Source organism: Pleurodeles waltl, chromosome 3_1, assembly GCF_031143425.1.
Source record: "Pleurodeles waltl isolate 20211129_DDA chromosome 3_1, aPleWal1.hap1.20221129, whole genome shotgun sequence".
Lineage (NCBI taxonomy): Eukaryota > Metazoa > Chordata > Amphibia > Caudata > Salamandridae > Pleurodeles > Pleurodeles waltl.
The window spans coordinates 200,743,511-200,771,036 of NC_090440.1; the positions used below are offsets into that span (position 1 = coordinate 200,743,511).

At 46.5% G+C, this 27,526-nt stretch overlaps 2 pseudogenes; both read left to right on the forward strand.

Moving 5' to 3' along the window:
• The first annotated feature begins 4,422 nt into the window (after positions 1-4,422).
• Positions 4,423-6,043, forward strand: LOC138283389 (uncharacterized; annotated as a pseudogene).
• An 8-nt stretch (positions 6,044-6,051) lies between these two features.
• LOC138283390 (uncharacterized) lies at positions 6,052-26,659 on the forward strand (annotated as a pseudogene).
• The last annotated feature ends 867 nt before the right edge of the window (positions 26,660-27,526 follow it).

Here is a 27,526-nt window from a genome sequence, read left to right on the forward strand (position 1 = left end):
ATGAAGGTACGATTGGTAAAGTAAAAGAGCGTATCGAGGTAAATCCCCATACAGACAATAACCTTAATGCATCTCAAGAAAGAACCCCAGTGTTTCCTGCCATTTGGAAGAGGAACAGGAAAGGAATTGTGAGAATATTTTAATTTTAAAGAGCAGAAAATTCGCTCAGCTTGCTACTCTCATATGCTCCCTATGAAACTACTCCTGACCCACTGAGTTATCCACATACCCTTCCAAACATGCCACGGAGTGCTCATTTAAAAGCCAGGCAAAGGTGGATGCAAGGACAACACTCAAGTGTGAGATGATGGTGGCATCAGTCACAGGTCCCAAAGGGGACTAAAGGTGGTTGTGTTGTTGCCCATTCACCAGAATCCACTAACATCTTTCAAACCTGCAGTCGCGGTTGTATTTCCTCAGCACCAGGGGATTCCTGAGATCTGGGCACATGAGTTCTGGAAGGCAAGACAAAACTGGAGATAAGAAGAGGAGTTCACGGAATAATATTTCGGGGACTAGTTGTTGACGGAAGTCTGTTTTGCTGCTGCACCTTTTGTAAGTATCGTGTGAGGCAGTGACGTTCACTGCTGCCGCCCGCACTAGTCAGTCTAGTTTCCATACATACATAGTCCAGCTTCCCATACAGCCTTGTTTTTCGGTGGGCAATTCATGCGAAGATCGCCGACATACCCTCTAGTCTGTCATTTACAAACATGGCCGCACTGCTACAAAAAAGCTCTGTCATTTACAAACATGGCCGCACTGCTACAAAAAAGCTCATAAATCATGTTTTATGCACACTATTTGTTCCTCTCGTTTAAATATTCCCTTAGCCGTCTACAGATTAAGCCGTCCAATTTGGCTGAATTCCCTCACTGCAGGGCATCTTTCAGTTCTGGGCAACTATCCCTTGTCCGGGCATTGGTTCCAGCCTTAAATTGAATATAAATGACTGTTACTTGTACTGTGACACTTACAACAGTTTCCTCAGTGTTTAATTTGTGAACCAATGAGTGCCTGCACCCAAAGGTTTGCCCAGAAGGTCGTGGTCGGCGCTATCCGAAGTGGCAGTGCCGAAAACTCACGTGCTGGTCCTGATTTCACCTGTGCCTCTGTAATCCACCACCAGGCACTCCCTGCCTCTTCTCTCACTTCTTATAGGTTCTTAACCATGCTTCCTCCCTTTGTTACTGTTTTTCAGTCTTTCTCTTCTTCTTTCTTTTGTGTTTTCCCTCTCTCGAGATCAAAGTCTGTTGAGGAAAAATAAGTGCCAGTCCCCCAAAAAAGTGACTGGCTGGAGGGGCGGGGGTTTCACCCGCAACCTCGGGTCAAAATAAGCATTGAGTCTCCCTGCCCGCGGCAAACTCGCAAAGCAGTCAGTACATGAAAAGGACAGTGAAAATTAAAATACAGGGGGCACATGCACACATAAACACACACACACCTCCCCAATACTGACCCCACACATTCACTGTTTGCCTTTTCTTAGAAGGATTATTTGTCCTCTTTCTGCTCGGGTTTTACTGTCCCTGACTGTGGATCAGCACAGCCCGCTGTTCTAATTATACTCCCACCGGAGCCCCTCTGCCTTTGGGTCGGGATTATCTGTTAGGCCGATCGATCCCCTGGGAGCGCGGTATGCTGGTCAGTGTGAGCTGCCAGAAATGTCTCTCTCAGACAGCTAGTCCTCTACCCTAAGCCTCGCGAAAATAGACCTGTGCAGATCAGGAACTCTTAGCAAAGCTTTACAATGGTCAAGGTTGGAGGAGCGGAAAATAGTTCACATTAAATAGAGGAAACTCCCAGGGAAGGCTGTGGCCACTTAAGTGCCAAGGGTGAGGGACGGCTCCTTACTATGGTGGAGGAGCGTCATGCCAGCAGCAGCAGCAAACCTTTTACAATAAAACCATAATAAATTATGTTTATTTTGGAACATTGTAAAAGGGGCGGTGCCACGGGCGATGACAGGGAAGGAGGGGGAGTGCACAGTACTCCCCTAAGGGTGCATGTATGTTTGGCCGGCCGTCTCATGCCGGCCAAACACACATGCGCACTGGGCTCTTTCCAACCCAGCACTGTGTTGCTGGGTTGGAGAGAGCAGGCAGTGGCTCCCACTCCTCCTCGGAGTGCCCAGCCAGGATGCTTCGTCCAATCCTAAAGCTGCTTTCATGCTACCAGCAGCATGAAAGCAGCTTTAGGATTGGCTGCAGGGCAGGCTGGGAGCCTGTGACTGCACGTACTGGAGCCAGAGGAGCGGAGTGGCGAGGAAGGTACTTTTATTTTTTTTCATCTCCCCCTCCCTGCCATGTGCCACCCTTCCCCTGCCCCCGCAAGCTGCAACTGGATGGGATGTTCACAGAGCAGCCCACCCAAATGGTGCTGAGGACGAGAACATCTTGTGCTTAGCACTCAAGGGTTAAAGACATTTCTGAGAAATTCATTACTCCATCAATCCAAGGCTTCCATAAATGCAAAATGCCATCCCATTGGAAACTTTCTCTAAATTTTCACTTAGTTTTTTCACTTAAGAGATAAACTGATGGGGGCCCTAAGGGGGAGGACTCTGGACCTCCACACACCACAGCTCCCTACCTTATTACCTAGCATCCAACAGCATTGGTGCATGGATTAAAGATATGGTGAGGTATGTTATGCCTATTTTAAACATGTGGACATAACTAAACATTGCACTATTGCACATAATGCTGTCTCCCGTTTTTTTTTGGCAATTTACAAAATATTTGTTACAAAATCACTACTATCAGACTCATTGATATCCTCCATGTTACTACTGCATGCTTTGTTTTCCATGGATTGTTGTATTCTTATTTTTTACTGCTGTTGTTTTTCTGCTACTGTATTGAACTGAAAACAACATGACACCAAAGCCCATGCCACTGAAATCATCATCCAATATTGAAGCATATTTCATTGGAGGAGAAGATATACAGCATCCTTGCCTTCCCGTTCTCTTTTCTGCAAAAGGAGGAAAACTCCATACCCAAGCTCTTATGTTTTTATTATCTGAATTGTGGTTTCCAATTCACTTTAGCACTTATACCCTATAACCAGAGCTGGCTTTAGTACTGGTGGTGCCCAGTGTGTCAATATTAGTTGACGCCCCCAGTGACCTACTTCTTCACAGATTCCCTCACTACCAATATCAACCAAAATTTACCCACATGAAGAAAGATCAAATGCGATAGGGAGGCAGATTTTAATGCCTGTTCATAATGAAGAGTGCCTGTTTGATTCCCAAACAGGTACATCCAATCAAGGACCACCCTTGCCAGCCTAGCTGGAGCCTAGAGGGACAATGGCCAATTCAACTGCCACCAACCCCTGTGGGCAAAATATGAAATATAAGCCAGAAAGAGACTGAAACAGGAACATTAAGTGTGGATTTTTAAAGAATACTTTCAAAGGTACAGAACAGACAAAATCCTAAGAAAACGTATGTTTGGGAAAACAAGGCCACAGAGGCCGAAAATCTAGGGGGAACCCAAAATGAAAAAACTGACCAACAGGTTAAACATGGACCAAATGCAAACCGAGACAGAGCATTGTATGAGTTTTAAGGTAGGGTTATAAGCTTGGTTGACAGAATCAGAAGCCCAAATGGCCAGTGAGGCTAACCATAGTAGCCCAAGGAAGTGGTGGACAATCCAGAGAACAGAAACCTGGAATGGTCAAACACACTAGAAAATGTAAAATGGTTATTTGTTGCAAGTAACGCAGAGAAACCTATTGGATGTAACCGAGTAAAAATGAATGGAGATAGAAAAATTAATTCTTGCATATTAATAAATGGTTATCCCTAAACACCAACAAGTGCAGAAGAGTCTGGCTCCCTCTACTGAATCCAATAGCCAGTGTAGCTGCACAATAGAAACAAATGGAAGGAAGTGGGGTCGTTATGGACCCCAGACCAACACCCATGATTCCCAGGGGACACCTAAACCTCAGGGTGTCAAAAATTATTTTTGCCATTGAACTCTGAGTGGGAACCAGTTAAATATAATTTAATGCACTACAGGATAAAGCTTTTGTATCTAACCAAATACAACCTAAGAATTCCATTGTGAATCCAAATGCCCCAAATAATCCTATAGGGCATCAAATTACCCTCAACTGAGGAGATAGGAACTCCATAGAGACTATAGGTATCTCACGTAAAGAAGTGATAGGCAGTCTAAACATGAACAGTAACAATAATGGTCAAATGTGAGTTATGAAAGAACTCCTCCATGGCCGGTGCCAAGCCCAGCTGTGGAAGGAGGAGGATTATGTGAGGGGCTAGCTACTCCACCATGTAAAAAATCCTAGCTACAGATACATCAACCAAAAGACATCCCCACCTTGGTGAGAGAGGAATCTCCTTCACAGAGGGCTGTGATGCTTTGTGTTGAAAACCAGAGATCCATGGAACCCACAGAGCTGATCCACCTGCTTTTAACCAAGACCATCACCATTGGGTTATAGAGCGTAAGGACCATGTTTGAGACAGGCAAAACAGCCCAAGTAGGAGCGGAAGTGAAAAAATACAACCTTGCCTGCTTGCCGTCAAAGAGACCAAATGGACACAGTCCGTAGAGAAAACACTGGCTCCAGGAGTAATGCTGCTGCATTCTGAACACTTAAAAGAGAATGCCCCACCTACTCACTGAGTAGCACTGACGCTAATGCCAGCAGCCAAAAGAGCTTTGATTGATGGGAAGCCCACAGTCCAAAAATCATCACAGCAGTCTTCTGCACAAAGAAAAATAGGGTCAACATGAATGCTCTCCAGTGCTATGCTCCTAGAAATGGCAGCAAAAAGAGGAAAGAGAACAATTTTACAACAGAATCCAGTCTATCCTACAGAAATGCTTTAAGAGAGACATCACAATACTGATGGGGGACCTCAATGTCAAGATTGTAAGTGGCAACACCAGGTAAGAAGAAGCCATGGGCAACATTGGCCTTAGCAACATGACCAAGACTGGTGAAAGGCTTGCAGATCTCTGTGTCCTTAACAGTCTGGTGACAGAGGGTAGTGTATTCCCACGCAAAATAATACGCACGGCAACATGCGTGTTGCCAGACCATTCAACAGCCTGCCTTTATTGCCAAGAACATCCAGAGGCCCATGCAGGATGTCAGAGTGATGAGAGGAGCAGATATGATATTGGACCATCACCTTGTCCTGGCCAGGCTCAAGCTAAAGCTGAAGAAAGCATGGATGGAACCAACAAACCAACGCCAGCAATGTAACACCACCCTCCTGAAAGATACATCAAAACTGAGTGAATACTCAGTCATCCTCAGTAACAAGTTTGAAGTCCTGCAAGAACTAGAGGACAACGGAGACCAAGTAGAAAGTCAGTGGGAGAAGATAAAAAAAACAGTGACATCAACCTGCCAGGAGCTACTGGACCCCAAGAAACACCAGAATAAAGCATGGATATCCACTGAGACTCTCTTCAAAAACAAGGAGGTAAAGGACAAGAAATCTGCAGTCAACACCAGCCAAACAAGAGCAGAAAAAAACAAACGCTCCAGGCAAATACACCAAAACCAACAAGGAAGCAAAGAGAAGCTTAGGAGCGGACAAGTGAAGATTCATCAATAGTCTTGCCACAGATGCCCAGCGAGCCATGGGAACTTGAAATAGCTCTACACCATAACAAGGAAACTCCCCAGAAGTTACAGCGAGCCAGAAAGGCCTGTTAAAAACAAAGCTGGGAAGACAATCCTGAGTAAGGAAGGCCAACAATGAAGATAGGTGGAGCACTTTGAAGAACTGCTGAACCAGCCCCTGCCACAGTCTCAACCAGACATACTGCCAGCTGACAGGGACTTGTCAATCAACTGCAGCAGACCAACCAAGGAAGAAATATGGCAATCAATCAAACATCTGAGAAATGGGAAGGCAACAGGACCTGACAATATTCCTGCAGAGGAACTGAGGGCAGACATTGAACCATCAGTAGACATTCCCTACCTCATGATTGGAAGGATCTGGGAAAAGGAAAAAATACTGTCAGACTGCATGCAAAGATAGAAACCTATACAGACCAGATTGCAACACTGCACATCATCATTGAGCAGTCAATGTAATGGAATTCCCCTGTCTATGTCAACTTCATTGACTAGGAGAAGGCAATTCACAGAGTGGACAGAGAACCCTTTGGAAACTCCTCCACTACTATGGTGTGCCAGAAAAACTCGTAAATATCATCAGGAACTCTAACAAGAGAATGATCTGCAAAATAGCTCATGTAGGACAACTCATGGAAGCCTTTAAAGTGAAAACCAGAGTCCATCAGGGTTGTTTTTTGCTCTTGCCTTTTTTCTTCCTGCTGGACATAGAGTGATCATGAAGATATCCACAGCAAGGAGAAGAAATTAGATCCAGTGGACACCTTGGATGTAGCTTGATGACCTGGACTTTGCAGACAACCTGGTCCTACTCTCTCATACCCATCTGCAGATGCAGGTTGATGACCTGGACTTTGGAGATGAACTGGCCTTACTCTCCTATACCCATCAGCAAATGCAAGAGAAGACGGATAAGGGGGCAGAGCATCAGCACAATTTGGCCTCAACATTCACAGAGGAAAAACCGAGTTCCTAATGGCTAGCATGGCCAGCACTACAGTCACTCTTGGAGGGGAAGCACTGGAAGAGGTTGACGCCTTCACCTACCTGGGTAATGTCATGGACAAGCAGGGTGGCACAGACGCCAATATCAAGGCAAGAATCGGCAAGCAAGGGCTGCCTTTATTCAGCTAAAAAACTTCTGGAGCTTCCAAGACCTAACGCTGCAAACAAAGATTAGGCTTCTTAACACCAACGTACAATCAGTCCTTCTGTATGGAGCAGAAACTTAGATGACAACAGTCACCACCACCAACAAAGTCCAGACCTTTATCAATACCTGCCTAGGACAATCTTCCAGATCCACTGGTCAAACACCATCAGCAACAACGACCTATGGCAGTCAATCAATCAATCAATCAATCAGTTTTTGTAAAGCGTGGCTACTCACTTGTCAGGGTCTCAAGGCACTGGGGGGAGGGGAGAGGCCTCATCCGAAGAGCCATATCTTGAGGTTCTTCCTGAAGATGCTGAGTGACGACTTTGTCTGAGGTGCAGGGGAAGGTTGTTCCAGCTCTTTATTGCGGTGTAGGTAAAGGATCGTCCTCCGGCGGTGGTTTTATGGATGCAAGAGATTGTGGCCAGGGCCATCTGGGCAGAGCGGAGGGATCTGCCGGGGGTGTGGAAGGAGACGTGGATTTTCAGGTAGGCTGGTCCTGCGTTGTGTATGGGCTTGCACGTGTGGGTGAGTAGCTTGAAGGTGATTCGTTTCTCAACCGGGAGCCAGTGGAGGGTCCTCAGATGTTGGGAGATGTGTTCTCGGCATGGGAGGTCCAAGGTGAGTCTGGATGAGTTGTAGTTTTTTAAATGTTTCCAGTCGAGGTGCCAGCATAGAGGGCGTTGCCATAGTCAAGCTTGCTTGTGACTAAGGCATGAGTGACTGTCCTGCGACAGTCTGCTGGGATCCATCTGAAGATCTTCCGAAGTTGCAGAGTGTATGCCAGTAGGAGGAGGCGGCTGAGTTTACCTGGCGGGTCATGGATAGGGAGGAGTCAAGGATGATGCGTAGGTTGCGGGCATGCTCAGTCGGTGCAGGGGCGGTGCTAAGGGATGTGGGCCACCAGTCGTCGTTCCAAGCTGAGGTGGCTTTTCCGAAGATGATGAGCTCAGTCTTGCCGGAGTTGAGTTTGAGGCAGCTTTCTCTCATCCACTTGGCCATGGCTTCCATTCCTGAGTGGAAGTTCCTTTTGGCCGTGTCCGGGTCTTTAGTGAGGGAAATGATGAGTTGTGTGTCATTGGCATATGACACGATGTTCATACTGTGGTTTCTGGCAGCAGACTTTGCAACTCCCTGCTCATGAACAAATCATGAAAAGGCAATGTGGCCTTATAGCTCACACCATCCGCAAACACCAAATAAAAAAAGTCACAAGGCAAGCCCTGACCTAGAACCCTCATGAGAAAAGGAAAAGAGAAAGGCCAAGAAACACCTAGCACCAAGGCCTGGAGGTGGACTGCAAGGAGATGGGTTATACATGGAACCAGATTGAAAGAAAAGCCCAGGACAGAGGTGGTTGGAGAGACCTTGTTAATATAGTAGGCAAAAGTAAGTAGGTTATTAAGTATAGGAAGCTACCTGGGCCACAAACTCCACAAAATACCACCAATATTCCAGTGTAATAAGTGGACTGACACAGTAGGGGATTGCCTCTGGATAACTTTAGACTTCTGGAAGGTCATCCTTAAACCTCCAGATAAGTAAACAATCCACACCTCAACTAGGGAACAAGGGATGGGTTAAAATATTTATAACCTTGTGTCCAGGAGTTATAAGATTAATTATCAAAAGTCTTTTAGATCAGTTTATCGTCAGTTGATCTCTTCCTATTGCTTTAGGAAATGAATTTTAACTTCTCTATATATTTTTATGGAAATTTATTTAATCAGTAGAAACTAATGTTATCGATATAATTGTTTAGGAGCCAGCAGAAAGAAAAATCACATTTTGGTTAGAGCACAAAGAGTAATAAGAGCAGCTGAATATGATAAAAATGTAACAACAAAGTTCTCTAGGGTTAAATCAATCAATCAATCAAATAATTTCCTAAGTGCACTACTCACCCGTTAGGGTCTCAAGGCGCTGTGGGGGGAGGGGGCAGAGGGGAAGTGGGAGGCCGGTTACTGCTCAAAAAGCTATGTTTTAAGGTGCTTTCTGAAGGTTAGGAGGTGCTGGGTCTTGCATAGGGTGGTGGGGAGGGAGTTCCAGGTCTTGGTGGGGAGGTGGGAGAAGGATCTGCCGCCGGAGGTGGTGTGTTGGATGGGGGGACTGTAGCGAGGGCGAGGTCGGCGGAGCAGAGCTGTCGAGTTGGTATGTGGAAGTTTACTCGTTCGTTGAGGTAGGCCGGTCCAGTGTTGTGGAGGGCTTTGTGAGCATGTATGAGGACTTCGAAGATGATCCTTTTGTTGATGGGCAGCCAGTGTAGGGATCTGAGGTGGGCGGATATGGGTTCGTGGCGAGGGATGTTGAGGATGAGACGTACGGCTGCGTTCTGTATTCGCTGGAGTTTTCTTTGAAGCTTGGCTGTGGTCCCTGCGTAGAGGGCGTTGCTGTAGTCCAGTCTGCTGCTGATGAGGGTATGGGTGACTCTTCTTCTTGTTTCTAAAAGAATCCATTTGAAAGTCTTGCGTAGCATGCAAAGGGTGTTGAAGCAGGAGGATGATATGGTGTTGATTTGCTGGGTCATGGAGAGAGATGAGTCTAGAACGATGCCAAGTTGCGTGCGTGGGAGGTGGGTGTTGGGGGTGGTTCGAGGGTGGTGGGCCACCAGGAGTCATTCCATGCCGTCTTGTTGGGGCCGAAGATGATGATTTCTGTTTTGTTTGAGTTTAGTTTGAGGTGGCTTGCTGTCATCCATTTGGCGATGTCGAGGAGTCCGGCGTGCAGGTTTATCTTGGCGGTGGCTGGGGTCCTAGAGAGGGAGATGATGAGCTGGAGTTCGTCGGCGTATGAGATGATGGTGATTCCGTGGGGGCGGAGGATGTTGGCGAGAGGGGCAATGTAGATGTTGAAGAGGGTGTGGCTGAGAGAGGATCCTTGGGGGACCTCGCAGATGATCTTGGTGGCTGGAGACCGGGAAGGAGGGAGGCGAACTCTTTGGGTTCTTTCGGCGAGGAAGGAGGTGAGCCAGTCCAGGGCCTTGTGTCGAATTCCAGCGTCAAAAAGGCGTGCGCGGAGGGTTTGGTAGCATACAGTGTCGAATGCTGCAGAGAGGTCTAGGAGGATGAGGGCGACGGTCTCGCCCTTGTCCACTCTGGTCCTGGTGTCATCTGTGCAGGCGATGAGGCCAGTCTCAGTGCTGTGGTTCTTGCGGAATCCAGACTGGGAGGTGTCGAGTACGTTGTTTTCTTCTAAGAAGTGAGACAGTTGAGCGTTAACTATCTTCTAAGGGACCTTTGCGGGGAAGGAGAGAAGAGAGATGGGACGGTAGTTCGTGAGGTCTTCCGGGTCTGCTTTGGGTTTTTTGAGAAGAGCGTTGACTTCGGTGTGCTTCCAAACGTCTGGGAAGGTTGCGGTGTCAAAGGAACTGTTGATGACGGCGTGGAGCTGGGGAGCGATGATTTGGCTGCCCTTGTTAAAAATGTGGTGGGGGCAATGGTCTGTCGGGGAGCCTGAGTGGATGGAGTTCATGGTTGTGCCGATTTCTTTGTCATTGGAGGGGATGCAGGTGTGTAGTTGGTTGGTGCGGGAGGGTGTTGTGTTATTGGTTGTGTCGGTGGTGGTAATGGTGGGTGCTGATGATGTGAAGCTGTTGTGTATGTCTGTGATTTTGCGGTGAAAGTAGTTGGAGAGGGAGTTGCAGAGGTTTTGGGATTGTGGAGGGTCGATGGTGCTGGATTTTGGGTTGGTGAGTTCTTTGACGATGGCAAAGAGCTCTTTACTGTTGTGTGTGTTGTTGCCTATGCGTTCTTTGTAGAAGGACCGTTTGGTGGTCCGGATGAGTTGATGGCGTTTGTGCATGGCTGTTTTGAGGGCAGAGAAGTTGCTCATTGAGGGTTCTTGGCGCCAGGCTTTCTCAATTTTGCAGCATTCTCGTTTGGAAGCCTGGAGTTCTGTGGTGAACCAAAGGGCGGTTTTGACGGTGGGGGTGTTGTTGTTTGTTTTCAATGGGGCGATGGAGTCTGCACAGGTTTATAGCCATTGTGTGAGGTTGTGGGCGGCGGTGTTGGGGTCGTTGGTGATGGGAGGTGGAGCTTGTGTGAGGTTGGCGATCAGGTGTTCTTTGGAGATCTTGTTCCACTTGCTGTAGGGTGTAGTGTGTTATTGGTGGTGGGTGGTGGGTTTCATGAAGGAGAAGTGGGCGCAGTGGTGGTCAATCCAGTGGAGCTCGGTGGTGTGTGTGAAGGTGATGTGGCTGCTGGAGGGGAAAATGGCGTCAAGCGTGTGTCCCGCTGAGTGAGTGGGTGAGGTGACCAGTTGCTGAGGCAGAGGTTTGTGAGGTTGTCCAGCAGGGCTGTGGAGTTGCAGTCGTGGGTGCTAACCAGGTGAAAGTTGAGGTCACCAAGGAGTATGTAGTCTGTGGAGGTGAGGGCGTGGGAGCTGATGGTATCTGGAATGGCGTTGCAGAATGGGGGGTGGGGTCCTGGTGGTTTGTAAATGAGATTTCCTCCAAGGGTGGTGTTGGCATTGATGTGTATTAGAAAGTGTAGGTATTCTGCGTTGTCTAGGGTATCGTTGGTGTTGGTGGAGATTATGGCGATACCTCCTCCTGAGGGGTTCATCCATGTTTCCGTGAGGAAGGCGATTTCAGGAGAGTATGTTGTGAGCAGGTCCCAAAGCTCGATGGCGTGCTTGCGGACGGAGTGGGTGTTAAGGAGGATGCAGTTAAGGTGGTTGCGGGGTTTGGTGTTATTGCGGTACTTGTTGGTGTTGCTGTTGTTAGTGTGGGTGTAGGAAAAATGGCATGAGTCGTATGTGAATGGTCCATGTGTGTGTTTGGGGTTGGCCTGGGCGCATGTGTGGTGCTGGCCTAGGTTGAGGGCATGGAGTTCTGTGGAGGAGTCGTGGTGCTTCGGGGGGTCGGAGAAACGTGGACCAGGGGGACGGGCGCTGGGCACGGTCCAGGCGCGGATGGGCACAGACGGGCTTGCCATTAAAGAGGGGAGGTGGGAAGGAGGAGCAGCTGGGAGGTGGGAGGGGAGAGACCAATGGGGGCACGAGGGGTGCGGGGATGCAGTGGCAGGGACGGGGAAACCGGCAAGAGCCGCCTTTGAAAAACAGACAAAATTACAATGAGAAGAACGAAGTGGGGCAGTAAAAGGGCACAAATACAGCAAACAACAGTGTATAAAATGAAATACCAAATTCAAAAACGAAATACGACAGAAGTAAAGAGCACACTAGATACACCTACCACTAGGCACTAGGGAAGAGGCGCAGGCGGGTGCCTGCGGGTGGTGGAGGGCCTCAAACTTCCTTTCAGCCGCAAACTGCAGGGTCAGGGGCACGGAGGCAGGCTGGTGGAGCCAAAGTGTACTCCCGGCCTAAAGCAGGTCAGGGGGTCACAGGGGGTTAAAGTTATTGAGCAATAATGAGTGTGTATACACTTAAATAAATCCAACTGGATGTCCTCAAGGGATGTCCAGTCATATGAAACAGAAGTAGAAAAACCTCAGAGATAATCAACTCTGGTGCAGAATCCTGAATTTACAGATAACTTCACCCATGTTATTAAGTGACTAAAGGCTGGGGTTTCACTGGAATGATCAAAGGGATGACGTGATTATGGAAAATCTGCCATCCCTTAGTAACCAAAAAGATTAAAGTAACTTTTACAAATTAAAAAGGAAAACCTGTACCAGCAGTGGAGGTAACACAGTTAACTATTATGATTGGCAAGTTCATTGTAAATAATAATGTGATTGTTTTATATATAAAATGTTGATGTCCTGATTGGATCTGATATTCTAAGATCGATTGCCCTGTTGAGTGATGTAAGAAATTGGAGTATTAGTTGAGAGTGGTGACAACCCACCTCAAAAAATAATCACAACCCTTGTCAGGGTGAACCACAAAAGTCAATAAATAAACCTGTGCTTAACGCTCTAGTAGCTTGCGACAAAGCTGTTGGGCTTAACTTAGAGGCAATGTGTAAACTATTCATGCATTTCTCAAAGAGTAATAAAGCGAAATCACATCACAAGAAAAATCACAAACCAATTTAGAAAAATATGGGGGATGTGTTCATAAACAAAATGGTAGCAAAATGACACCTTAACCACAAAAATCAAGAACTGTGAGGTGCTGAAATGCAGAGCCCTGTATCTTTCTGTGCTGTGCTGCGTAGGATCCAGTGAAGTCATCGATCTGGAGCTGTCACGTGTGTGGTGTGAGGTGCTGCAGTGCGAGGTGCTGCAATGCGAAGCCCTACACGTTCTATGTCGTGCTGTATCAGATAGGTGAGGCCTTTAGTTAAGCATGGAGGAGTACACTCTGACTCCAGCTAAGGGTACAGGACCTTGAGGACAGTGCTTGAGGATCAGGATTCAGTTCTGCAGAGGCCACCAGAGGGGACTAGGGGCCAAATGTAGCAAACGGTTTTACCCATTCCGTGTCTATGGGAAAATGTGTTCGTACATATGGCCCCAGGTCATGCCCAGTTAGGTCTGGTCAACTGAAAAGCAGGGGAGGCCTCCGGAAGCTTGTTGTGTCCGTGTAGCTCAAACAGGAGGTCAGCACACTGACCCTTGGATTTACTTGTGGAGTTCTGAGTTCCAAGCTAGCAGGTCCAGGCTTGCTTCTACAGATAGCAGATAGTCTTTCTATTAAATCTTCTCTAGGAGTGTTCTGATTTCACATTCTGAGGATTCCACCTTTATACCCAGTGCCAGCCTGTGAGTGGGGGACACCCATGTCCCCCTTTAAACTGGCTTTGGCTCCAGTCCTCTGATAAAAGAATGGGCAGACAAGCCCAGGTGTGGCCTGCATTAACCAATTACAGGGTATTCTTTTTTCTGAAGTAAGGAAGGGACAGGGCACACCTTTTGGGCTACCTTTTGAAGCTTAGGAAGGGGCTGGTTACAACCCCCATGCCATCCTGCTCAGGAGAAAAATACAATTCCCCACACTCAGGTCCTTTATTCACTGCCTGAATGATGGAACATACATCACACCACAGGAGAGACATTAACAGTCAAGTGACACTGGCAGAAAGACCCATTTGGTTTAGGCAGGAAAATGTCAACTTCCTAACTGCAACCATACCTGTACCCATAAGGAGGACAACTTTAAAGAATCTGAACCTTTTATATCCTGCCTCTTGGAGAGGGGTTATCCTAAACACCTTTTGATTTGAACACGAGAAACAGCTTGATTCTGTCATCGGGAAAATTTACTTTCACCCAATGAGAGACCCTCTACCCAACAGAGGGACTTTTGTCACCCAATTCACTCCATCGAGTAATGATGTCAAGACAATTATGCTCTCTAAATACTTCAATCTCTAGATGATAATCTGGAGCCTCCACTCTTCTCTTTCAAAAGGGGGAAGAATATTCAGGACCCCCCTGTGAAGGCTGACAGTTATGGTGACATTACTACTACCGCTCATACCCAAATTTCTCAAATATGGGGTCTGGTGCCACTGGAGGGGCACTACTAATGCGGGTCATGTAGTGCTTATTATTTAAACAACTTCAATGCATTTTATCCTAACACAAACATTATCCATCCAGGCATTTCAGCATGTTAAGATAGTCAGTTGCAAAGAAAGACCTTTACAGTTGTTGTTACAGGTAACAAAAACACCACCTATGCCCCCTATGCCCCTGCCTGTTATTCTAGATACTGTAGTCAGCTCCAATTGATCTGCGTTATTTTGCAATCATCCTTGCCGGTCATTCAATGCAAAGTACACTTCAGGAAGAACGTGTGGGTCAATGACTCTTAGGTCTGACTCTCCCCATCTGCTTTCTTTTACATTAAATAATGTCCGGGGGATTGGGATCGGGTTCTGGAAGGCAGTTTATAAGCTGGTGCCATGCCTGGGCCCTGTCAAGGGAGCCACAACCTCTTCTCGCTTCCTGATGCAATAACACACTTTCGTAGGCCGCCCATTGAAGTAGGTCCTTCCTCCATTCACTAATGTAGGGCCCCTGGTGGTCATCCAGTGCATGGTAATCTCTCTTTTTCCAAAGACCATGGCAAGATCTATAAATCTATGAGTAACCTTGCAGTGGGTAGGTCTGGGGAACCCTCCCACAAGATAAGCTACGGGGTAAGTGGTATCCCTCTATGGGTAACGCAACTAATGCAATCCACTACTTTGCTCCAGTACTGGATCAGCAAGGGGTAGGTCCGTATCATATGTAACAATTCAGCACCCTGTTCCCTACATCAAGAGCATGCCACCTCTGCTACACGGAAGAGCTGAATAATCATACAGGGCGTAAGGTAAGCTCTATGTAGAAAATAAAACTTAATCATTTTAAATCTGACATTCCTAGATACTATGTAAGTGTGGGAGAGTATGTAGGTCCAGGCAGCATCAGTGATTGGGTGTGCTAAGTCCTTCTCCCATTTGTCCCGCAGCACTGTCAGGGTAGTAGTAATGTCCAGATGCGAGGCCTGGTTTAGCCCTGTCACTGCCATGAACTGTTCCATTGAGGTGTACAAGAACTGACAACAGGCATGATAAGGGGGCTCAGACATGCCAGTATTCTAAGATTTGTGTAGGGTGGCCACCACTGCTCTATGTAGTAGGAACTGGCCTCTTGGGAGGTTAAAGACGGCGGAAAGGTCATCAAAAGCAAGATGTTCCCCATCCCTATAAGAGTCATTGATACAAGTCAGTCCATATGCAGCCCATTCAGAGAAGTCAGTCAGAGCTGCCCCCAGGGTCATCTGTTCTAGGCTCCTCAGGGAAATATCCGGGGAGTATGGTCTAACAGTGAGAGTAACCTGAGTGACTGTCACCAGCAGTGCCTGACAACCTGCAGATCTCTAGGGCCTCCCTGTTGTGGCCGCTCAGGGTGTAAGAGTATTTGGTACAAGATGTGGCGGCCCGGTATTATCAAAGCCTCATCACCCTCAGGTTTGTGGCATCGGTGAATCCACAGGGTGAACCACTGGAATTGCTCGGTTGAATAGTAGGCCTCAAATTCCAGAGCTACAAGTTCCTCATTGCCAGTCGGCTGCTGCAGTCTAATCAGTGCCATCCTGTGTTGTCCAGCCCCCTACAGGAACTCAATCAACAAGTCCAGGTCCCGGAAATCCCACGGGGGAACAAGGAGAGACAGTGTGGATAAAAATACAGTAATCGTGGGAGAACCACCATCTTTGCCACAGCAATTCTCCCCTTCACCGACAAGGACAGGAGCTTCCGGAAGTTTACTATGGTGTGAAGTCCTCTGAGGGCTACTCTGATATTACCTTCCAAGAGGTCGCGAGAGTTGTGGTATATCCTAACTCCTAAATACTTCAGACAGGTCCCCTCCCAGGTGAGGCCATGAAGGTCCTGTGTTGGGGGTATTGGAGGCGGTGACGCAGAGCGGGAATAATTGGGACTTTTGCCAGTTGATACACAGGCCTGACGCTCCACCAAAGCAGTTCAAGAGATCTATGGCACCGGGAAGGCCCTTCTCCACATGACTCAAGAACAGGAGCATGTCATCTGCATAGAGGGCAGCGAACAGTACCCCATATGACATGTCCTTGATAGGTGGTTCCCAATCGTGCTCTGCTAGTGAGTGGCTCAACCGCAATGGTGAAAAGTAAGGGGGAAATAGGGCACCCGTGCTGGGTCCCCGGTCCACAGTGTAAGAGTCAGAGATACACCTACCTGTATGTACTTGAGGAGTGGGGTCTGAGTACAAGAGGGCAGTCCAGTGAATGAATTCAGCCCCTGGGCTCATCCTCACCATTACACGATAGAGGAAGTCCCAGGAAAGTCTATCAGAGGCCTTCTCTTTGTCAGTAGCCACAGTTCCTTCTGCATCTTTCTCAGGAATATCTGCCTCCATACTGAAAGGAGGCGATGGATATTATAACCAGTGTTACGCCCGGGAATGAACCCAGTCTGATCTGTATGAATTAACTTGGGCATCAGAGGTAGTAGGTAAGTGACCAGAATCCTGCTCAATATTTTATAGTCCATATTGAGCGTGGATAAGGGGTGATCGGCTAGGACCTCTCACAGGGGGCAACAGGGTTTCAGCAAAGGGACTATCAGCTCTTCTCTCATGGATGTGGGCAAGCATTCAACGACCTTAGCCACAATGTAAAGGGCAAATAGCTTAGGAGCGAAATCTTCAACATAAATCGCATAAAATTCAACCCAGAAGGCCATCGGTCCCAGGAACCTTACCCCTTGCCATGCCCTTAATAGCCACACGTACCTCCTGGATTGAAATTGGGTACCCCCGAACCACCATTTCTTCCAGCGTCACTGTCAGGAGAGCGATGTGATTCAGGAAATCATCTCTCCTCGAGAGGGTAATGGCAATGGGGGAGCATAGAGCATGGTATAATGTTCCTGAAATCTACGGTTAATGCCGACCTGGGTATAGAGACTCTCAACAAGTTCTGAGTCTATTTCAAGGATCAGGGAACCTTTAGAGTGAGGGTTGGTCAACCAGGCCAGCAGGTCCCCTGTCTTGTAGTGTTCTAAGTGTGCTCTGGTCATATATTCTCAATAATCAAAACACAGATGTTTTTCAGTGTGGGCCACTACCTGTTCCCTCGCATCCAGTAGTTGTTTTCTTAAGTCAGGGTTCCCTGGTCTTATCATTTCTAGTTACTGCAAAGCCTTCTTACTGGAGTCCACCTCTCCCGCTAATGCATGTCACACATCCACCACCTCTGCTATACAGCACCCTTGAATAACTGCTTTGAAAGTATCCCACTCTGTCCGGGGGGAGGCAGCAAGGGCCTCATTAATCGTAAAGTAGTCACGTATAGCGTCATTGATAGCTTGTTGAAACACCGAGTAGTCTAGGGTCTCAACCTGCAGTTGCCAGCCCAGTATGTGGGGATGTTCCCTGTGCCAGTCTAGCAAGAGCAACACAGGGTTGTGATCAGAAATCGACCTACAAAGGTATTCCATGGCACGAACTGCTCCATGTACATCTGATGATCACAAGAAGGTTTCCAAGCACATGAGGAGCTCATGCATGCACGAGTAAAGGGACTAGTCCCGAACACCCAGGTGGGAACACTTCCAAGAGTCCACCAACCCCCAACTCTGCTGTCATTTTGAGAACACCTGGGCCATGTGGAGAATTGGGGAGATCACTAGTAGCGGGTGGGATCGGTCAAATGTTTGGTCCTCAATGCAATTATAGTCATCCCCTAATAATATACTCTGTACAAACTAGGGGGGCATTGTTTTGGAGAGTTCCGTTAAGAAACCACCTTGATCCGTGTTGGGCTCATATATCCCTACTTTCGTCAGGTCATGTCCCACCAATCATCCTGTCACTAGCATATAGCTTCCTGCTGGGTCAATCAGTTTGTGTGTCTTTTGAAAAGATACCCCAGGATAAATTCACAGCAGGACCCCTCTAGCAAAGACAGAGTGTGTGGTGGCTTATACGTGTCCCCACCATCTCTTGTGCAATACATCCCTTTCCTTGGCAGTGAGGTGGTTTCCTGAAAGGGGACTATGTGGGCTCCCCTTCTCTTCAAATATGCATGCATTTTATAACACTTGGTCATGCTATTCAGTCCACGAATGTTCCAACTCATAACAGTGTAAGTTACAGAGGTCACTATAATGAAACATTACAAGTGCAGCATAGGAGTGGGGACCAGGGCCTTGGAAACTGGCAATTGGCAATGGGCAATAACCACTCTGGCAGACATCCGTGCAATTGAGCAGGGGCAGTCCTGTGCATACTTCCCATAAGCCATAAACAAAAACCTCCAGTCCTGTGGATACGTCCCATGAACCATAAACAAAAACCTCAACACTCCATCACTAGAACAAGAAGAAGGAACATAGTCCCCATGCAAATCTGCAAACAAACACAAAGTCTGTGCAGTTATCACCCACACAACTTCAACTGAAGGGAGGTATACCAGCTACTACACTTCCTAGTGTCACACCATGCCATCCATCAGACAGACAGAATCAAAGCCCACCCATCCAAACCACAGCTAGTGGAGGGTTAAGAAAAATAGTGTCAAGGAAACTTGACATCGATTTAAACTTGACATCGATTTTGGAAACTTGACATCGATTTCGGAACTAGCAGCTTTAAGGCCAATATTGTATTGGGCGAGGCTAGTGCGTAACCCTATGGCAGTAGTGTACTTAGAAACTTTGGAAGAAGTCACCACGTGTGGTGGTTCTGGGGAGTGTCCCTGGGGAGCTTATGTTCAAAAGACTCTTGGGAACCTTCAGCGGGGGACCTATGGGTGGATCTGTGTAGAGTTACCAAGGATACAGTGGGCCTGGTAAAATAACGATACTGGGAACTCAATAAGATGAGGGTGTACCAGGAACTCAGGCCTGATTCAATTATGCACTATTATTTTAATAATTTCTATGATCCAGCTCCCCAGGCTTATTTGGATATGTTGTACCCTGAATGGAAGCGGACTCTATATGAAATACAGGCTGGGAGTGCTGCCCTTAAGAGGCTACCTGGTCTGGACTTTTGTGACTGCACCCTTGGGGAGGTGGATAACGTGGCTCACTTCACCCTGGCCTGTAGGAAATTTGATGAGACAAGGCATCAGTGGTTATTTTTTAAGTCTAGTGAAGCAAATTGCACTAAAACTGCACTCTCACTTTGCGCAAGGCCGGGCTATATGAGCGAACATAGCTTGATTGCTTCATATGGGATCATATATATGGACCACTTGGCCCAGGCTAAGGGAATTGGCAGCCAAACTAGGGATGGCTGATTTATAAAAAAATTTACAAGACCCACTAGGGTCCTAGGTGTTAGTGGTAAGATGCAATAATGGTTCGCCCCACGCTAACGTTGGGGTCCCTCTCTTCCCTCCAAAAGACCCTGTAGCCATGTGAGTTATTGCTTCTAATATAAAATGTTGTAAGCACTTTGCCCCCGGGCGCCCCATCGAGTAGAGTATAGGCAGTGATTAAGGGCTGCCCCTCTTCCAAGATGTGGACGGGGGTAGCTGTTTTTAAATTAATTATTTATATTTAATTGTTTAGGGATATGTGATTTTTTTATGAATAAATAGAGTGATTGCTTCTACTACGTTTTAAATCGCAATTATGGGTCTCTTATGAATTTTTTGTCTTTTTGATGTGTACTTTTTATATTATTGTAAGGCTTGTTGCTGATACAATTTAATAATAAATACATAAAATTGTCAAGCAATGTAAACTTCATATATAGAAAACATAAGCAAGCTATTAAACAATCTCATCTGAGGTATTAGGGGTGACCACGGGCAGCAAGTCCCTGGAGCTATGCAAACTAGTTGATGCCTGGTCTGTCTCTGAGGTTGTCTGCTCTTCTGGTATCTTCTTCTCCTCCAAGCACAGAGGGAGTTAAAATCAGCCCCACTGATGGCCGCGACTGCCTCCACAACCTGTCGCTGTTCATATAGGACCTGCGAGCAGGAAGGGAATTCTCTTGGGCCTCCTCTCCTCCTCTGAGGGGGCCTCCAAGGTGTCCCCTGGTTTGCATTGTCAGAGCTGCTGCCGAGCTGTAGGGATATGGTCAATCCAGTCCCAGAGCAACGCAGGGGACGTAAAAAAGTGTACATCACCCCCTGGGTCACTGAAATCGAGCAGGAAACAGTATGGTGTAGAAGATCCCTAAGTCTTGGAGGCTCTTTTTAGCTTCCAAGAAAGAGACCTGTTGCTTTTGAACCCCTTTGGGGAAGCCCTGAAAGATCATGACCCTCTGATTGTCCACTATGATAGGAACTCTCTGGTGAGCCTGGCCCAGGATGAGGTTGCAGTCATTGAAATGCAGCAGTCTGGCCACCACGCGGCCGCAGGGCCTCCCCAGGAAGTGGTGGGTACACCCTCTCCAGCACATAGAACTGTGACAGTCCCTCCGGGGCCACCTTTGTTCAGAGCCAGTTCTCCAGGAAACCAGGCATGGTTGGCCCTCTATGTGCTCTGGCAGGCCAGTAATTTGAATATTATTTTGGCAGGCTCTATTTACAGTATCTTCAGCCGTATTTTCGAGTTGCACAACTCTGTCCTCCATGTTTGCCACTTGTTCCCGCGGGGCAGTAATTTCTGGGGCAAAATCGCCCAGGGAACATTCTGTGGTGGCAACTCTCTCTGCCAGCCTGTGGAGGTCGTCCCGTAGGAGCCCTATGTCTGCTGCCACTGTGTCAATTTTGAATTACAATGCCTCACTAGAGGCTTGACAAATAGAATCCAAAGTTGCTCCCCGCTGTCCCTCTGATGGGGGGAGCCATGTGAGGCCATCTTGGCAGCAGCTGCAGAGTCCTGTAAAGGGGAGGGTCTGCCAGTTCTCTTCGCTTGGAGTAGTTGCCCATCTTTGTGAGAGTTGGATAATTCACATGCAGCTACTCTATGGAGTGCTGAGAGCAGGGTTGGTGTTGGTCTCACCCCTCTGTTGTTGCATCCAAGTCATCCCTTCAGCATCTGCTGGCTAGCCAGGGTTCTGATAGTTGTGTATGAGTGGGATGATGAAAGTGCTCATTCTAGCAGGAAGTCAGCTTCATCAACACAAGTGGTACTCAACCTCAATGCAGCAATGTGGTAACAGTCTCCTCTTCTGCATCAGTGGGGGAACTCCCCCAACAGACCCCATAGGTATCCATCGTGCACCACTCTCACCCCCCATCCCCGGTGTTGTGATCCACCAGGCAAGGTCCCCCACGGCTTTTGCCATACTCAAGGATACCAGGCCCAGTAGTCAGTGTCTGCCAAAAAAAAGGGGGTGAGGGGAAAATGTGCCTCTCCACAATTTTGCCAGCCCCCAACCCCTGTGCAGGGTGCAGGTTGGTTCCCAGAGGCAGCTCCTTACGTCCTCCCTGTGAGTTCACAGCCTTCAGCCTCCAGATGCTCTATTGTAGGGGGCCCCCCAATATTATCCCCAGGCATGGTCAGGAATTGAGATAGGGCCAACAATATTGAACAGAGAGGATTCACGTACCTCCACTAAAGGATAAGGCCCTAGTCAAATCCACTGGGTCAGCGCATCTGGGAAAAAACACAGTTGCCAACCACTTCACCGTCAGGCAGTCTCTCGCAGCAAACAGGCAGTGCAATGCAGGCTAAGCAGGGTCATCAGGCCTGCCGGTCTGGCCCCATTGGGGTTCCATGGTGTCAATGCTGGTACAAGGCCTGAGCCAGAGGAACAGTCCCCATCACTGCCACCCACGCAGCGTATCTGCTAGGCCAGCAGCTGCCGCAGCCAGCACCTCACTCTCCCACAAAATCATTCACCCAGATCGAGGCAAGCCCCAGTCGGCACTCCCCGGTCCAAATGCGGGGTCCGGCATGGGGCTAGAAAGATTCTAGAGATTCCCCCGAAGCCTGTAGCGGGGGTCACTCTGTTGGTATATGGCCTGCGCTCTGTCCCACTGGAGCCATTTTGTGGAAGAGGCCTCACTGCCGAACAGGTCAAAAGTTGCTGCCACCAGGACAATGTGGGGGTAACTGAACACATCCAGTGTCCTCAGGAATCAGGGTGTCATTACTGTACAGCCTGGGAGGGACAGATGGGCAGCGAGGGTCAGGATGTCCAAGGATGGCGGACTTCGGCCGGGAGTACCAGAGCTACCTGTCCTATTCCATCGGCGTCCGGATACCCCCCGGGCATGTAGTGTTTGTGGTGATACTTTTGACAGCAAGATTTTCCAGCATGCGAATGTCCAATTTTCCCTCACATGTTATCTTAATTGTAATTCTTCAAACATGATCTATGTCATTTGGTGCCCCTGGCAAAATTTATGTTGGAATGAACACTCAACTTATTTGTGGCAGGATTCTTCAGTATAAGAGTAGAATACACTGTGGAATTACAATTGCTCCACTGGTTGAACACTATTTACAAATGGCCCACTCTGCACAAGATATTAAATAGCAAGTAATCAAACAAGTACAGAAGAGCCCAACTAAAATGCAGATGGATTGAGTGTCTACAATCTGATACTACAGGCCTCAATATCAACGATGAGACAATTCAGCAACTATCTACCTTTACATAGTGCTGTTGGGACTTTTCCATAAAAAGTGTGAATTTATGTTTTTCACCATTTGACTGATAACCTGGTTAATTTATAATTTGAGACTCCATTCATGTACGTGTATTTATTATTGTACCCTGTTGAGCAATGCTCTGTCAACTTGCTACTATATATATTTTTTCGTCTAGTCCTTTATTGATTGATAGTTATGTTGATGATGTGATTTTTTTAATCTTTTGTTTCTTTCACACACAAAGCGTTCTGGGCATTAATTAATATTAAGCAGAATTTATTTTGCTTTTCTTCCCTTTTTTCTTTGTCTTCTTTCACTATCAGCAGTGCTTTAGATTGGCTTGTACTAACCCGTACTGAGTACCGGCACCTCTTCATTTCTTCTCTTGAGTACCTTGTACTTCTCCTCGGACAAGGAGAGCACCGGTACTCACAGTCGCTAGGCCTTGATGAAGCTGGAGCTCTGCCCGTATTCTCGTAGCTCGCCACACCTTCAGCACTCTGCAAGTCATCAGAGCAGGAGTGCGGAGACAGGGTGTTTGATTTATTCTTCAATCTTGCGCAGTGGGCGAAGAAAGTAGATTTTAAAACCTAATGGGTGGAGTGTGGGACACACTGCTCAGGACGTTACAGCTTTTTAGCATATCTATTGTTTTAAATTGCTGACAATGTTTGTCTATCAGCAATTTGAATTAAACATATTTACTTGAAAGTAAATCCCTGACATCTCCACCCATTTTCCGATTAACCTCGAAGAAACAAACACATAAAAGGCAAAACAAGTGTTGTTTTTTAAAACGTTTTAACAGAGAGGTTTTAGTGCATTTGAAACGCAGAACTTGTTGCTTTGCATGGGAAAGCAGACAAACCAAATGTGACAGGAGGTTGCATGGATTGTATGACACTTTCAGACAGTTCTGGATTTTAGCTGGCAACACAGTTCCATTCTGGAACTTATAGTTTCCTTTTCTGATTATAAGAAATGGATCTTAAAAATTCGAGCATGCAAAGCTTTGATGGCACAAATCAGAGACTGGTTGAACATACATGTCACATAACATGGAGCCACTTGGGAGCTACCAAGCCCCTCTCCATATATTTTCTGTGTGTACATACAAATCGTCCACATAAATAAATATCAATAATGACCATAGTTTTGGCTTTTTGATAGTGAAAAAGGAATCCTATCAAAGCTCTGCTTCTGGCATAGGCTGTATACATTCATCTGTGGTTCCTTCCATTGCTTGGCATCTGTTTAGATAAGGAACAAGATCTATCCTGGCAAAGTATGCATCCTCTACAGTAGAGGCCCTTCTGATGCCTGAATAGGAAATATTATGCAGGGTGTTTCTACTGTAGTTGCAGGAAAGACCTGAGTTCATTCTAATCAAAGGGTCAACATACCATAAAATTGCATAGAGGGTCAAAGTCCTTACTGTGAAGCACAGCATTTGGTTTTTATAGAGATAGCTCAGGTGTGCACTGTTTTGTTGCAGAGATCCCTGTACTACCCTGCAAGTAAAGAGTGAAAATCTTTGTCATATAGTTTAGTGAGTTATGACCATGCATCAAGGGGCTATAGGCAAGCTATAAGGCATATATTTGTAACCTCACTACTTTTTGTTCCTCAATCTTTTGTTATTTTAAGGTTGCTAAAAAAGCATTACTATGGTTGATAATCAACACTTATTAGTAAGTGTTTTGTAAGTGATTTTTAGTGTGATACCTCATAGACAGACACTTCCTGCCATCTTACAATGCATGCAGAGTTCTTGCATACAAAGCTTGGAAAGGGCTGAAAGCCAGACCCCCGCATCCTGTCCTGAGCATCGCCTTTATGTCTGCCCCATATGCTACTCCTAGTCCACCACTCCTTTTGGTGAGTACCTGCACTTATTTTTTCCATTTAACGCACTGCTATGAGATTACGTCTTTCTTAAGGGCCTGTCATTGTTTCTATTTTTTCTGGGTTTTTCTTCTGGGTAGTTTGAGGGCTTTGCTTCTCAGTTTTCTTTTGCAATCTCCCATGTCCCAAGCAATACATGAAATGTTACGAGCACGTATATTCCTTTAGGCACCTCCCGTGCCATGGTATCTCCTAGACGTTCGGTACACCTTTGTGCCGACGCTTGCATTTTTGTGTTGCAGTGTCCGTTTACAATTTGATATTTCACTGTGTTGGTTTCCAACCTTCTTGCCCCTGCAAGCACCTTTCTCTCCTGGCAGGGTGCTGCTTTAATCATTTCAGTCTGGGATTTTCTGTGTTTCCAATGCTTTATCAGTTTTTAGGGTCGAGCCTGCGTCGCATGCGCTCGCGCATGCGTATCGCTCGCGAGAAGCTTTAGGTATTAGAAAAGGGCTCGGAGCCCTGTCAACGTCACGTCAGTGTTTTTCATTGGTTTGTGGGCTTGCCTATTAAAATCTGCTTGCTTTCATTAGTCGAAGGCATGCATACGTCATGCCTTTTCCGGTGGCTAGCCCTCCTGGAGCGCATCGACCAAGTACAGAAAACATGCGAGTCTCGCTGTTTACTGTCCGGCTCGTGGACTACTTTTTCTCTATTTTCCTAGCGCGATTTCGCTTGGCAGAAGTCGAGCGCTTTAAACAGTTAATTGCACTTTTTCGGGTTACGTACATAAATGCACTTTTGCCGAAAGGTGAAAAGTCGGGTTAGGAGTTTACAACGCTATCAGCTCTAACACGAGCAAATGCGAGACCCGTTGCATTGCAAATGCTTGTTGGAGTTTTGCTGGTGGTGCGGGTGTGCGTCATGTGCTGGCACGTTGAAGTAAGGCTAGCAGCGGCTGCCTCTGCAAATCTCAATGGAGGGGGAGGACGTGCGGGTGCGGATTTGTGGGCAAGGGGGGTGTGAAATAAAAGAAATATATTTTTTTTTTAAAAGTACTGTTTTTGACGCCGCCTGCCTCTTTGCTCCTCTGCTCTTCTGGTGTCCCAGCAGTCCCTGGGACACCAGCAAAGGCCCCCATTGAATCCTGGCACTACTGTCATGCTAAACCTAGCATGAGAGCAGCACCAGGATTGGTCTGAGCGGCTTGGTTTGCCGCTCAGACATTGCATGGGAGTCTCTGTAGTTTCTCCAACCCGGCTGGTAAGCACAGCCGGGTTCAAGAAACCTAAGTGTGCATGTGTGTTTGGCCAGCCTAAGATGGCAAGCCAAAGACACATGCACATTTAAGTGCACTCCACTCCCCATAAACCTCTCCCCACTCCTATTAGCCCAGCCGGCCCCTCCCTGCACATGCTGCTGGCTGAGCCAGCAGCTGAAAAATAAAACAATAGTAAACTATTATTTTATCTTTCAGCTGCTGGCTTAGCCGGAGGGAGGAGGGGGCGATGCTCCCTCGCCAATGCAAAGGAGTCGCCCCTGAAGGCTAGGCCTGCAAGTTTTGCAACCATTTCTTGTAAGTTTCTGAAGTTCCTTCTTAATTTCTAATGATGACAGCTATGTTGTTTCATGTTATTTATTACCTTGTTTTAGGATTTATTTTCCCGGATTTGAGATTCTCTGTCTTCGAGGAGTGGCCTTATGGGGGAATTCTTTGCTTATTTTTTCCAGGTAGACTTATTAATGGGTTTGTCTCTCAGACTGTCAGTTTGGGCTTTTTAAGTGTTGTACTCAACCACCCTTTAACTTTCTACGTTCTACAGGTGAAAATTGTCTTCTCTTGGCTGAGAAAGTTATACTATTACCTTAACCAACTTTGGTGTATTTTTAGATGAATTTTTCTGGCAAGCCCTGTCAGTACTTGATTCTTTTCTTTCAATATAATTTTCCTTTGTGAACTTTTGGTGATTCATGTCTTACTTCTCTCATTTCTTTTTATAGGTTGCATTTATTTAAATGTCATATTGACAACTGGTCCTGATGATGCCCCCGGTCAGGTTTACTCTAGGGTTTGAAACACTGACTTAATATTGGAATATGGACTGCCTAAATTGATTGTATCACGATTGTCTAGATTTGAAAAGTTGTAGCTGACTTTGTTTTTCTCATACGCTGTGTCTTTAAATTATAGCCTATTATTACGATTAATTCCATTCTCTGTATTTTTGTATTCACTTTTGTATTACACATTATTCACTGTGTTGCCGCACCTCTTAAACTATGTCATTTGTAATTGTAATTGTGATTTAAAAGTCAATTGATTTTTTCACTCTTGTGATTATATTATACATCTCTAGTGTTCATTTACCGCTTAGGTCATGTTGTATATACTTTATTTTAAAAAGTCACATTTACTAGATCGGGGCTTACCCTACTTTATTTCATTTTGTTTTTTCTTTGTTAATTGCCCCCCCAAGCGTGAACCAATTATATGAACTATATCTACATTACCAAGGTCCTAAAGGCTACACGGTTGACCCCGTCTATTGTTACATACCACTTCCTAAAAGCAGCATTTTCTAAATAGTAATTTGGAATCCAACTTTACCATTAATTATGATTTTAATTTACAGTTAAGAAGTGTGGAAGAAATATTTTTCCCCATACTGAATTTATCGCTAATTTAATATAATAGGGTAAACCAGTATTAGTCTGTGGGAGGATTGCCTTGTCACAGTGAAAAACAACAGTTTTTTTCCACTGACAGGACATGAAAAACGTAAGTACATAAGTTCTACTTTTTAAATAGCATACACCTTGCCCTATGAGCCTTTGGGGACTACCTTAGGGGTGACATAAGTATTAATAAATATTGGCAATAACAAAAGGTCTGGCTTACGAATACACTGTCAAGCCAGAGCTAAAAATTCATGTACATTAAC